The following is a 12,342-nucleotide window of genomic DNA, read 5'->3' on the forward strand; positions in this document are numbered from 1 at the left end:
AAAATGAACTTATTCTAGTTTCAATTATAAAACTCTTAAAAGCATACAAATGCAACATTTTGCATTGTTGTCATTAGGCTGTCAAACTCAATAACTGTACCTTTTCTTATTTTCTTCGGCATTCTGGCACTCTCCTATTTTCAATAATTCTCTGTGTAACTGCAATCGCTCCGTTTCTATAATTCTCAAGAGATCATCACGTGACTGTAACTCATTTTTCACCTCGGAGAGTCCAGCTTCCATGGCCTGCATAAAACATTGAAAATTTCTAATGCTCATTTTTATATCATCATGTGCAATACCTTTAAAATATTTAACATGTATAAACTAGCCTACTTAAAACAACAATAGTCAGTCCTTTGCTTGCTCTGTCTTACAGAATTCCATTCCACCACTCATTTATACAACAAGTATTTATGGCGCTCTTGTTATGTGTTCTGGGGATGCAGACACAGAACTGTCCTCAGTGAGCTTATATGTAGGGAGAAAGACAACAAGTAATCAAATCATAACATAAACATGTCACATTGCACATAAAATTGAAAGAATGAAACATAAAAGTTCAAATAAAATGCAATCCATCCAATTTGAATCAACACAAGTACTTTCAGGTTAAGAAAGATAATAATCCAATGGCAAAAGCCATTAACTTAATGGCAAAGTTGGCAAACAAAGTGAATTATTATCCAAGACTTCCCTCTTGTGCAAGGGCAGCCATACTTCAGTCAGTAACTACAAATACCAGCAGTCCTGTGGGCCAATGTTTAGTACTGCTAAGAGGAGATGCTTGAGAAAGTCCAGTAGCTATTGGAAAAGATTTGGTTAGGAGAGAACGAGTTAACAGCAGTGGTGTCACATTTCTGAGAAAGTGGGTAGGATGAGCCCCAAAGCACAAGTGTAAGAATTGCATAAAGCAAAAAAGAATCCATCCTCTTTTGCAACAGGAAAGAAGGAAAATGGACTATAGGTAAGTTTATGCATTTGGAATATGAGGAGATTAAAAGACTGGCTATCTATTAGATTTCTATTTGTGTGAAGAATAAGATAACATCATTTGATAACTGCAGAAGGAAGGTGGGGGTTAGAAATGGGAGTAGTTTTGAGAGTAAAGGAGATTTGAAATGGTTTACAATCAGAATGGAACAGTTAGACAAGTGGAAGTAAAATTTGCTGAACAATACTGAATATGCATTTCAGGTTCATGACCACAGCCTGCTGAGTTTTTTCTTTTCCTGCAGTGCTGGGACTCGACCCAGGGCCTTGTACATGCTAAGCAGGCACCACTGGGCTTACATCCCCAGCTGTGCTGAGTGATTTTCTGCAGCAGTCTTTGGCTGTTCTCTAGGATAACAGAAATGGTATCATACCAATACATATACTGTGACTGGCTTCCTTTACCTAGCATGTTTTTAAGGGTCATCTATGTTGTAGCACACATCAGTTTAAGGCTGAGCAATATTCCATTACTTAGATATAGCACATTTTATCTATTGATCTGCTAATGGACACTTGTGTTGTTTCCACTTGGGGTTATTATGGATAATGCTGCTATAAAATTAATTTATAAGATTTTATGTAGAAGCATTTCTTCTAACTTGTTAATTCTTATCCAGAACTTCATAAAGCACACAAGAATAGTGAATGATGTAAACAGTTTAGGAAATAACGGGTTCTCAGATAATTTTTTAAAATGAAACCCTAAAAATATGTTGTTTTCCAAGAGACATAGATGCCTGGGTTCAGTGAAGAGTCTAGTGACAGTTCTTTCTCCCTAGAAGTTCCTGGCTGACTTGGAAATAAGCACAGGAAGACTCAAAATGCTCATGCAAGAAACTTGTTTAATAAGTAGTTTCTTTTTTGAGCTGAGTTAAAATTTCAAGTGTAAAAAAGGTATGAAGCAATAGATTATGCATTTTAACTTCATGTGTCACAACCAGGGCTCCTGCTATGCAAGCTTGCTACTGTGGAACATGACCATCGGAGAGGAGGCTGTGTGTCCAGATGTGGGCCTACCTTTACTTGGGGAAGGGAGGTGCTAGAGTTCCAGGCCAATGAAATGTAGCATCACCACAGGCTAGAGGTGGCTGAAACTCTGCAGTGATGATGACAGAGTCTCTGTGCTTACTGTTACTAGAAAATAATATCCATCCATGTTATTTTAAAAAGCTGTTTAGTGGACTTAGCTGTATAGGCATAATAATATATGTTAATAATAATGATTTGACAGATGAATGAATATGCAAAGATATTAATCGCAATTGACATCTTTATGTAAATTGGCTGAAAAAGTAGAGGAAAATTTCGAAGGATTTGTTGATACTGATAAATTTAGAATTACTTTTTAGACTTTGAGTTCAAATAATAGGACTGAGTTGACATAAGAATTGATGGGTTTTTAAACTGAGACAGTTTTGGAGTCTGCATGGCTTCCCATGGAAGTCAAGTCTGTTAATTGTCAGTGTGTCACATGTCAGGAATGGGACTCTTTGTTGGGACAATTTCAAGTTTGTCTGGAACAATGTAAGTATGTCAATCCATTTTCAACAGCAATATTCTATGAGATATACACATAAATCAGGAATTTCCAATGAATACTTAGCATCAACACTTAGATATGTTGTATGTGTACAGTGTACCCCAGTTTCTGAAGACCTAGTACAAAATGAAAAGTAGCTCATTAATAATTTTATATATTGATTACAGTTGAAATAATATTTTTGATATAGATTGGATTGAATATAATAAATTCTCTACTTCTTTTAATGTGGCTTTTAGAAAAAATTAAATTGTATTTGTAGCTCAAATTATATTTTTCTTAATGAAACATCAACAAACAAACACACAAAAAAAGGTTAACTCTTCTGGCATAGATACTTGGGAAAAATGCAGAATAATTCATTTTTGTCATTAACCTCTAATGGGGAATACTGCACATTTAAATCCGTGAGTGAAGTGTACCATAGTAAATAAATATATGCAATGGAACGAATATGCTTACTGGCACATTTCAAGGTTGTACAAAGACAAATGAGAAAAGGGGACTTATGTAAAAATTCAAATGCATCTAGCGTTACAATGTGCGACAAACCAAAGAGAATTTTCTACACAATACGTGACAGCAATTCAAACCGAAATCATCTTCTTTCTGCATTTATGTGCAAGAAGTAGAATATTCTGTCGTATGACCATTTAGCAAAAGAGAGAAGATAAAATTCATTCCAAATACATATTCTGGTTAAGTATTATTTACTTCTAATTATCCCCATTTGGCAAAATATAAATTTTGTAAAACAAGTTTAATGTCCATGTGTTTAGTTAAAAGTGTGCCTACTGATCTGAAAGGACCAATGGTTTTAAATCTTCAAATTAACAAATATAAATAATTGACATCTTCTCACCCAGTTTTTAACTCTAAAGCAAAAGGATGAAATGTAAGTAAAATTTGGAAATAAAACAAGGAAAAGACTAATTGAAAGCATTATTTTCAGCACTTCTCCCAAGTACATCAAAGATACTTAGTATTTTCCCTGAAAGTAGAAATCTTAATTTTTTTTTATGTTACTGAGGTTTGAACTCAAGACCTTGTGCTTGTCAGGTACGAGCTCTACCACCTGAGCCATGCCCCAAGCCCTTTTTGCTTTTTAATAGGCATTTATGCCCAGGTCTCCTATTTATGCTTCCTGTATAGTTGGGACAACAGGCTCACCCCCCACCCAGCTTCTTTTATTGATTGAGATGGGTCACATGAACTTTTTGCTGGGGCTGGTCTTGAACCACAATCCTCCCAGTCTCCACCTCCTGAGTAGCTGGGATTGCAGGTGTGAGCCACTGTGCCTAGCTGATTTTTTTTTTAACAAATTACTTTTCATTAAGGCAAAAGACAATTTTTTTTTTTGCCAAGCATGGTCCGGAATAATTTGGTCTGTTCTTAACACATGTGATTCTTCTGAAAAATATAAAATGGAAAATTTTTGTTTAGTGTCCCTAGATCCAAGGATAACTTATTTTAAAATAAACGTAAGTTTCTAAAACATAATTTTGGTAAACCTCACAGAAATTAATGTAAAAATTAGTCATATTAAGAGTTATCATTAACTATGGAAAAGATCACAAAGAAGAGCTAGAGAATGACTGGTAAAGAATTTAAGAAAAATAACATAATTCAAAATTTAAAGAAGGGTTTGCACCCTTCTTTAACAAGGGGCGTTCCTTGTTGTGGGGCTGTCTTGTGCACTGTAGCATCCCCGTTGATGCTAGCAGCCCCTTCCCCTTGTTGTAACGACCAGAAATATATCCAGGCATGCCCAAATGTCACCTGAAGGGCAAAATCACCCCAGTAGAGAGCAAGTGAGTTAAAGAAAAGTTGTAATCATTAGGCAAATGATACTGTTGTTTTTTCACCTTTAGTATAAACACCAGTGGAAAAATTTCATAATCATATTGACTTCCATGAATAGTTGGGTTTAATTTTGTTAGCATATATGTAGGAACATTAATAAACTATTTAGCACATTAAAATATGCATGAGTAAGGAAAACTAAAAGGGAGCAGCGTGGACTTTCCTGAGCCTAGGACACCCCAGAGCTTTTTCAGGAGGGCATAAAAGCCCAGAATATTTGCAGAAATCTTGGCGGACTTGGGTCAGGAAACGAAGTGAAGGGCAGGGTGACCTTGTCTGGCAGCTGGTTCCTGATGTTGTCTAGGTTCTGGTTATACCTTCGGAACCCCCACACCAGCTTGCCAATAGGAGTGTCAGTATATGAAGCCTGAGAGTACAGCTGAAGGCATCGATGAGAGAGAAGGTACAAATGGTGATGCTAGGGCTGTTAATTATTAGTGTTTCTCAGTGTGCACCCTTCCTGCACTTCAAACACTTTTTCTTTGAACAGAATTCTCCATCCTACTTCCTGAAAAAGTGTAAATGATAAAGTTCTGAGAAGTAGTGTAGGGTTTGTCAAGGAAAGCATTTCAGACAAAGTCAGTCATGTTGCCAAGAAAGGGAAAATGAGGCTCTTTTTTCCCTAGATTATGGTTCTAAGAGTAGCCATTTCTATTTCACAAGTGAGCCTATGCCTATGACAATGGCTGAACTTCAGCCCATAGAAGAGGATGCTCTAGGATTCTGTCAGGAAGTCCTCTTTGGAGGAGATTAAGAAGAACTAAAGTTGGGTAGGGTATGGTTGTTCACGCCTGTAGTCTCAGCTCTTGGAAGGCAGAAGCAGAAGGACTGAGAGCTCAGAGTTGGCCTGGGCTACACAAGATCCTGTCTCAAAAAACAAAACAAACAAAACCACAACAGCAACAAAGAACTGATGTTAGCAAAGAGGCTGAACCTCACTGAAGGGTGAAACCAGACTTGGTAGCTGGACTCACTAATCAAATATGTTTCAGGAAAACTAAACAGAACAAAGAAATACAGGCCAACACAGAATGCATCTTAGGGACCAGAGTCAGAAGACGTCAAGAAGGGACAAAGCAAACACTCTTCAGTCTGTGCAGGACGAACTGAAGCTCGGGGAAGAATACTTGAGAAGCACCTGGAAGAGCCACCACATTCTGTGCATGTGACCCTGGCACAGTCTTCAGAAGAAAGGCAGTGGCAGATGAAGTTAAAGTTTTCTTTAAGCAATACTGCCCTCAGGATGGGAGAAAACCTCTGCCAAGCTACTCATTGAATAATAGACGAACAACCAGAATCTACAGGAAACTCAAAAAACTCAGCCCCCAAAGGATCAACACCCCAGTGAAGAAATGGACACATGAATTAAACAGGGAATTCTCAAAGGAAGAGGTGCAAATGGCCAGTAAATACATGAAGAAGTGTTCAACTTCCCTGGTTATAAAAGAGATGCAAATCAAAACAACACTTAGATTTCATCCCACCCCAGTTAGAATGGCCAGAATCAAGGGTAATAACAACAACAAATGCTGGCGAGGATGTGGAAAAACAGAAACCCTTATACACTGCCAGTGGGAATGCAAATTAGTACAACCACTATGGAAAACAGTATGGAGAGTCCTCAAAAAACTAGAGATAGAACTGTCATATGATCCAGTGGTACCACTCCTGGGCATCTACCCAAAAGAATGTAAAACAGGATACAGTAGAGACACCTGTACACTGATGTTCATCACAGCCCTATTCACAATAGCCAACCATTGGAAACAACCCAGATACCCTACAACTGATGAATGGATCATGAAATTGTGGTACATATACACAATGGAGTATTACTCAGCCATAAGGAAGAGTGACAACATGTGGTTTGAAGTACATGGATGCAATTGGAGGATATCATGTTAAGTGAAGTAAGCCAGGCTCAGAAGGATTAAGGCCATATGTTTTCTCTCATACATGGAGGATAGATCCACAAAAGATAAACATATATACAAAATCAAGCATGATCATATACAAACTCATATGTAGAACATATTTGTAACAATGGAACTACTCTATGGCACTCAGGGAAGAAGGGAAAGGAAAACAGAATGATAGAGTGTCAACAATATCGTAAAATGTAACATCTGTGAAGGCAGAGGATATAAGGATGTGTATTGAAAGATGCTGAAAAATGGGGGGTGGGGGCGTGGGAGGTAAAGGGGAAAGGGAGAGTAACGGAAGAGGTTGAACAGACCAAAGTAAAGTATATTCACAGTGTATTCACAGTAAAATATGTTCACCCCTTGAACATTCACTTAGAAGTTGGTAATAGAAGACAGAACTGTAAAATAGGTGTAATGTATGGGTTCTTGTGAGGAGGGGGAGGGTGAATGGAGGAGATGAAGGTGAGGGTATATGGTCGATGAACTTCTTTTATATATATATATATATATATATATATATATAAAATAGAATAAAAGAAACCTCTTGCAATAGTTTTAAGTGGAGTTAGGAGGGGGTTGAGGGGGAGACACGGTGGGGGTGATTTAACCAATGCATGATATAAGCCTATTTGAAACTGTCACAATGAATCACCCTGTACAATGAATATATTCTAATTAGAAAAATTTTTTTCTCTAAACAGAAGGCAGGACCCGTTGTCCCATTCCCAGGGAGGTGAATGAGAAGCAGCCACGGACAGGGTGAGACCTCCATAGGAAGCAGCAGTCACACAAGCACAGCTGAAGCAAGACAGCATGGGCTGACTGCAAACTGACCACAGAAGACCCTGGGTAACCTCCACAGCAAAAGAATGAGGTTATTCTCTTCTAGACTATAACGAGCCAGAGGTGTTTCTCTTTCTAGAAAATGTCTGGCTTCCTCCATGGTTAGCATATGTAGTTTAGTTTCGTTCGCTTGTTTACATCCATATTCTAGTTTTTCTTAGAATAATGCCCTACCTCTTAAAAGCTAGAGTTTGAGATGGGGAAGATTTACTTCTTTTAGAAATGCCACTGGATTCCAAGATGGCAGCTAGAGGGAAGAAGCAGAAAGCAAGCCTCCTATAGTGAAATCTTGGAGAGACGCTGGAGACACATTTTGCAGGCAAAATCACTGAGAAGAGGCAAAACTTTGACCCCTCCACACCTATAGCCAGCGCATAGAATCTCCACTTCACGTTAAACAGAGAAACAAGGAGGGCCCTCGGGCCGACAGTCGCCCGTGCCCAGATGGCTTGGGAAGACGCAGACAAGCTTACTGTCAATTAGTACACTAACACTCCCTGTTTATACCTTTGAAACTTTCTTGTCTGATTCCTTGTTCTGTTTTCTTCTTCTTCTCTGTTTATTTGTTTTTCCCTTTTCTTTAACTTCTTGCTTTCCATCTCCGCTCACCCTTCCATTCTAAATATTACCATTGTTATTATTACAAGCTAGAAAATACTTAATTGCACACAGTACAGGGACAGTAACAACACCAAAGACAATGACAGGAAGACAGAAAAAACAGGGAAACCAGTTTCCCCACAGCAAAAAATTAGTATAGGAACCAGAGGGGAATGAAGAAAACAGAAACTCAGATCCAGACTCCAACAAAATGAAGATAAACTATGCCAAAGGAACCAATGAAGCACACAAGAATAATTTAAAAGAAGACATACTAGAGGTACTCAATGAGAATTTTATAGAGATGATACTGGATAGGGTCAACCAAAATGTACAGAAGACACTCAAGAAATTCCGAGACAACAAAAATAGAGAATTTGAAAAAGCAAAAGAAGAAATAAAGGAAACCATAGAAGCACTGTATAAACACCAAAGTGAAACAGAGAACACAATGAATAAACAGATAAATGAACTCAGGACAAAAATAGACAACATTAAAGAGGAAACCACGCAGGATATGGAAAACCTCAGAAAAAAGAATGAAACAGAACTGAAAAACAAAACGGAAGGCCAATCCAGCAGAACAGAACAAACAGAAGACAGAATCTCAGAACTTGAAGATGAAATGGTAATTAAAGGAAAAACCGAAGAACTATTAATTAAACAACTCAAGACCTGTGAAAAGAAAATGCAAGAACTCACCGACTCCATCAAAAGACCAAACTTGAGAATCATGGGCATCGAAGAATGAGAAGAGGTGCAAGCGAAGGGAATGCGTAATGTATTCAACAAAATAACAATGGAAAATTTCCCAAATCTAGAGAAAGATATTCCCGTAAGATGCAAGAGGCCTCCAGGACACCAAACAGACCAGATCAAAATAAAACTACCCCACAACATATCATCATTAAAACAACAAGTTCAGAAACTATGGAAAGAATATTGAAGGCTGTAAGAGAGAAAAAACAAGTAACATACAAAGGTAAACCCATCAAAATCACAGCAGACTTCTCAACAGAAACATTAAAAGAAGAGCGTGGGGTGAGATCTTCTGGGCACTGAATGAAAATAACTTCAACCCCAGGACACTCTACCCAGTAAAACTATCATTCAAAATAGATGGAGCAATAAAAGTTTTCCATGATAAGCAGAAACTAAAACAATATGTGACCACAAAGCCACCACTACAAAAGATTCTTCAAGGGATTCTGCACACAGAAAGTGAAACCAATTTAACCATGAAAAGACAGGCAGCACCAAACCACAGGAAAAGAAAAAGCAACACAGTAGAGAGTAACCTCCACTTAGGTACACACAATCAAACCTTCAAACAACTAAGACAACTAAATGACACGAATCACCACATACCTATCAGTACTAACACTTAATGTTAACAGACTTAATTCAGCCATCAAAAGGCACCGCTTGAAAAAATGGATTAAAAGGGAAGATCCAACAATTTGTTGCTTACAGGAGACCCATCTCACCGACAGAAATAAGCATAGGCTTAGGGTGAAAGGCTGGAAGAAGATTTACCAAGCCAATGGCCCCAGAAAACAGGCAGCACTAGCAATACTTATCTCTGACAAAGTAGACTTCAAACCTACATTGATCAAACGAGATAAAGAAGGACATTCCATACTAATAAAAGGGGAAATAGACCAAAAGGAAATAATAATCATCAACCTGTATGCACCCAATGTCAACGCACCCAATTTCATCAAACATACCCTGAAAGACCTAAAAGCATATATTAACTCCAACACAGTGGTTGTGGGAGACTTTAACACCCCATTATCATCAATAGATAGGTCATCCAAACAAAAAATCAATAAAGAATCCAAGATCTAAAATATACAATAGATCAAATGGACCTAGTTGATGTCTACAGAACATGTCATCCAACTTCTACACAATATACATTCTTCTCAGCAGCCCATGGAACCGTCTCAAAAATAGATCATATCTTAGAGCACAAAGCAATTCTCAGCAAAGATAAGAAAATAGAAATTGTACCGTGCATACTATCTGATCACAATGCAGTGAAAGTAGAACTCAACAACAAAAGTAAAGACAAAAAACATGCAAACAGCTGGAAACTAAATCACTCATTACTCAATGAACAATGGATCATCAATGAAATAAAAGAGGAAATTAAAAAGTTCCTGGAAGTCAATGAAAATGAAAACACAACCCACAGGAACCTATGGGACACAGCAAAGGCAGTCCTGAGAGGAAAGTTTATAGCCATGAGTGCATGTATTAAAAAGACTGAAAGATCCCAAATTAATAACCTAATGATACATCTCAAACTCCTAGAAAAACAAGAACAAGCAAATCCCAAAAGAAACAGAAGGAGAGAAATAATAAAAATAAGAGCTGAAATCAACGAAATAGAAACCAAAAAAACCATACAAAGAATTACTGGAACAAAAAGTTGGTTCTTTGAAAAAATAAACAAGATCAATACACCCCTGGCAAACCTGAGTAAAATGAGGAGAGAAAAAACCCAAATTAGTAGAATCAGGAATGCAAAAGGGGAGATAACAACAAACACCATGGAAGTCCAGGAAATCATCAGAGACTACTTTGAGAACCTTTATTCAAATAAATTTGAAAATTTTAATGAAATGGACAGATTTCTAGATACATATGATCATCCAAAACTGACCAAGAGGAAATTAATCACCTGAATAGATCTATAACACAAAATGAAATTGAAGCAGCAATCAAGAGTCTCCCCAAAAAGAAAAGTCCAGGACCTGATGGATTCTCTGCTGAATTCTATCAGACCTTTAAAGAAGAACTGATACCAACCCTCCTTAAACTGTTCCACGAAATAGAAAGGGAAGGAAAACTGCCAAACACATTTTATGAAGCCAGTATTACACTTATCCCAAAACCAGGCAAAGACACCTCCAAAAAGGAGAACTATAGGCCAATCTCCTTAATGAACATTGACACAAAAATCCTCAACAAAATAATGGCAAACCGAATTCAACAACACATCAAAAAGATTATTCACCACGACCAAGTAGGCTTCATCCCAGGGATGCAGGGGTGGTTCAACATACGAAAATCAATAAACGTAATAAACCACATTAACAGAACCAAAGACAAAAACCACTTGACCATCTCAATAGATGCAGAAAAAGCCTTTGATAAGATCCAACACCATTTCATGATAAAAGCTCTAAGAAAATTAGGAATAGAAGGAAAGTACCTCAACATTATAAAAGGTATATATGACAACCCTACAGCCAGCATTATACTTAACGGAGAAAAACTGAAACCATTCCCTCTAAAATCAGGAACCAGACAAGGACCCCACTATCTTCACTCCTATTCAACATAGTACTGGAATTCCTAGCCAGAGCAATTAGGCAAGAAGAAGGAATAAAAGGAATACAAATAGGTAAAGAAACTGTCAAAATATCCCTATTTGCAGATGACATGATCCTATACCTTAAAGACCCAAAAAAACTCTACTCAGAAGCTTCTAGACATCTTCAATAGCTATAGCAAGGTAGCAGGATATAAAATCAACATAGAAAAATCATTAGCATTTCTATACACTAACAATGAGCAAACTGAAAATGAATGAAAACAATTCCATTTACAATAGCCTCAAAAAAAATCAAATACCTAGGTGTAAACCTAACAAAAGATGTGAAAGACCTCTACAAGGAAAACTATACACTTCTGAAGAAAGAGATTGAGGAAGACTATAGAAAGTGGAGAGATCTCCCATGCTCAGGGATTGGTAGAATCAACATAGTAAAAATGTCCATACTCCCTCAAGTAATCTACATGTTTAATGCGATTCCCATCAAAAGTCCAATGACATTCATTAAAAAGACTGAAAAATCTACCATGAAATTTATATGGAAACACAAGAGGCCACGAATAGCCAAGGCAATACTCAGTCAAAAGAACAATGCTGGAGGTATCATGATACCTGATTTCAAACTATATTACAAAGCAATAACAATAAAAACAGCATGGTACTGGCACAAAAACAGACATGAAGACCAGTGGAACAGAATAGAGGACCCAGATTTGAAGCCACACAACTATAACCAACTTGTCTTTGACAAAGGAGCTAAAAATATGCGATGGAGAAATAGCAGCCTCTTCAACAAAAACTGCTGAGAAAACTGGTTAGAAGTCTGCAAAAAACTGAAACTAGATCCATGTATATCACCCTATACCAAGATTAACTCAAAATGGATCAAGGATCTTAATATCAGACCACAAACTCTAAAGTTGATACAGGAAAGAGTAGGAAATACTCTGGAGTTAGTACATATAGTTAAGAACTTTCTCAACGAAACTCCAGCAGCACAGCAACTAAGAGATAGCATAGGTAAATGGGACCTCATAAAACTAAAAAGCTTCTGTTTATCAAACGAAATGGTCTCTAAACTGAAGAGAACACCCACAGAGTGGGAGAAAATATTTGCCAGCTACACATCAGACAAAGGACTGATAACCAGAATATATAGGGAACTTAAAAAACTAAATTCTCCCAAAACTAATGAACCAATAAGGAAATGGGCAAGTGAACTAAACAGA

General features: G+C 37.4%; 1 protein-coding gene and 1 pseudogene across 1 annotated transcript in view; both read right to left on the reverse strand.

Annotated features, from left to right (window-relative positions):
• Positions 1–12,342, reverse strand: part of LOC109679001 (deuterosome assembly protein 1-like) — a 569,124-nt pseudogene that overhangs the window by 34,603 nt on the left and 522,179 nt on the right.
• LOC109679004 (deuterosome assembly protein 1-like) overlaps positions 114–12,342 on the reverse strand; it is a 37,013-nt gene continuing 24,784 nt past the window's right edge. The window contains exon 7 of the mRNA XM_074041090.1: positions 114–246. The gene's annotated coding sequence lies outside the window, so the exon portion shown is untranslated. The remainder of the gene's footprint in view (positions 247–12,342) is intronic.

The sequence above is a fragment of the Castor canadensis genome, chromosome 1 (genome assembly GCF_047511655.1).
Source record: "Castor canadensis chromosome 1, mCasCan1.hap1v2, whole genome shotgun sequence".
Lineage (NCBI taxonomy): Eukaryota > Metazoa > Chordata > Mammalia > Rodentia > Castoridae > Castor > Castor canadensis.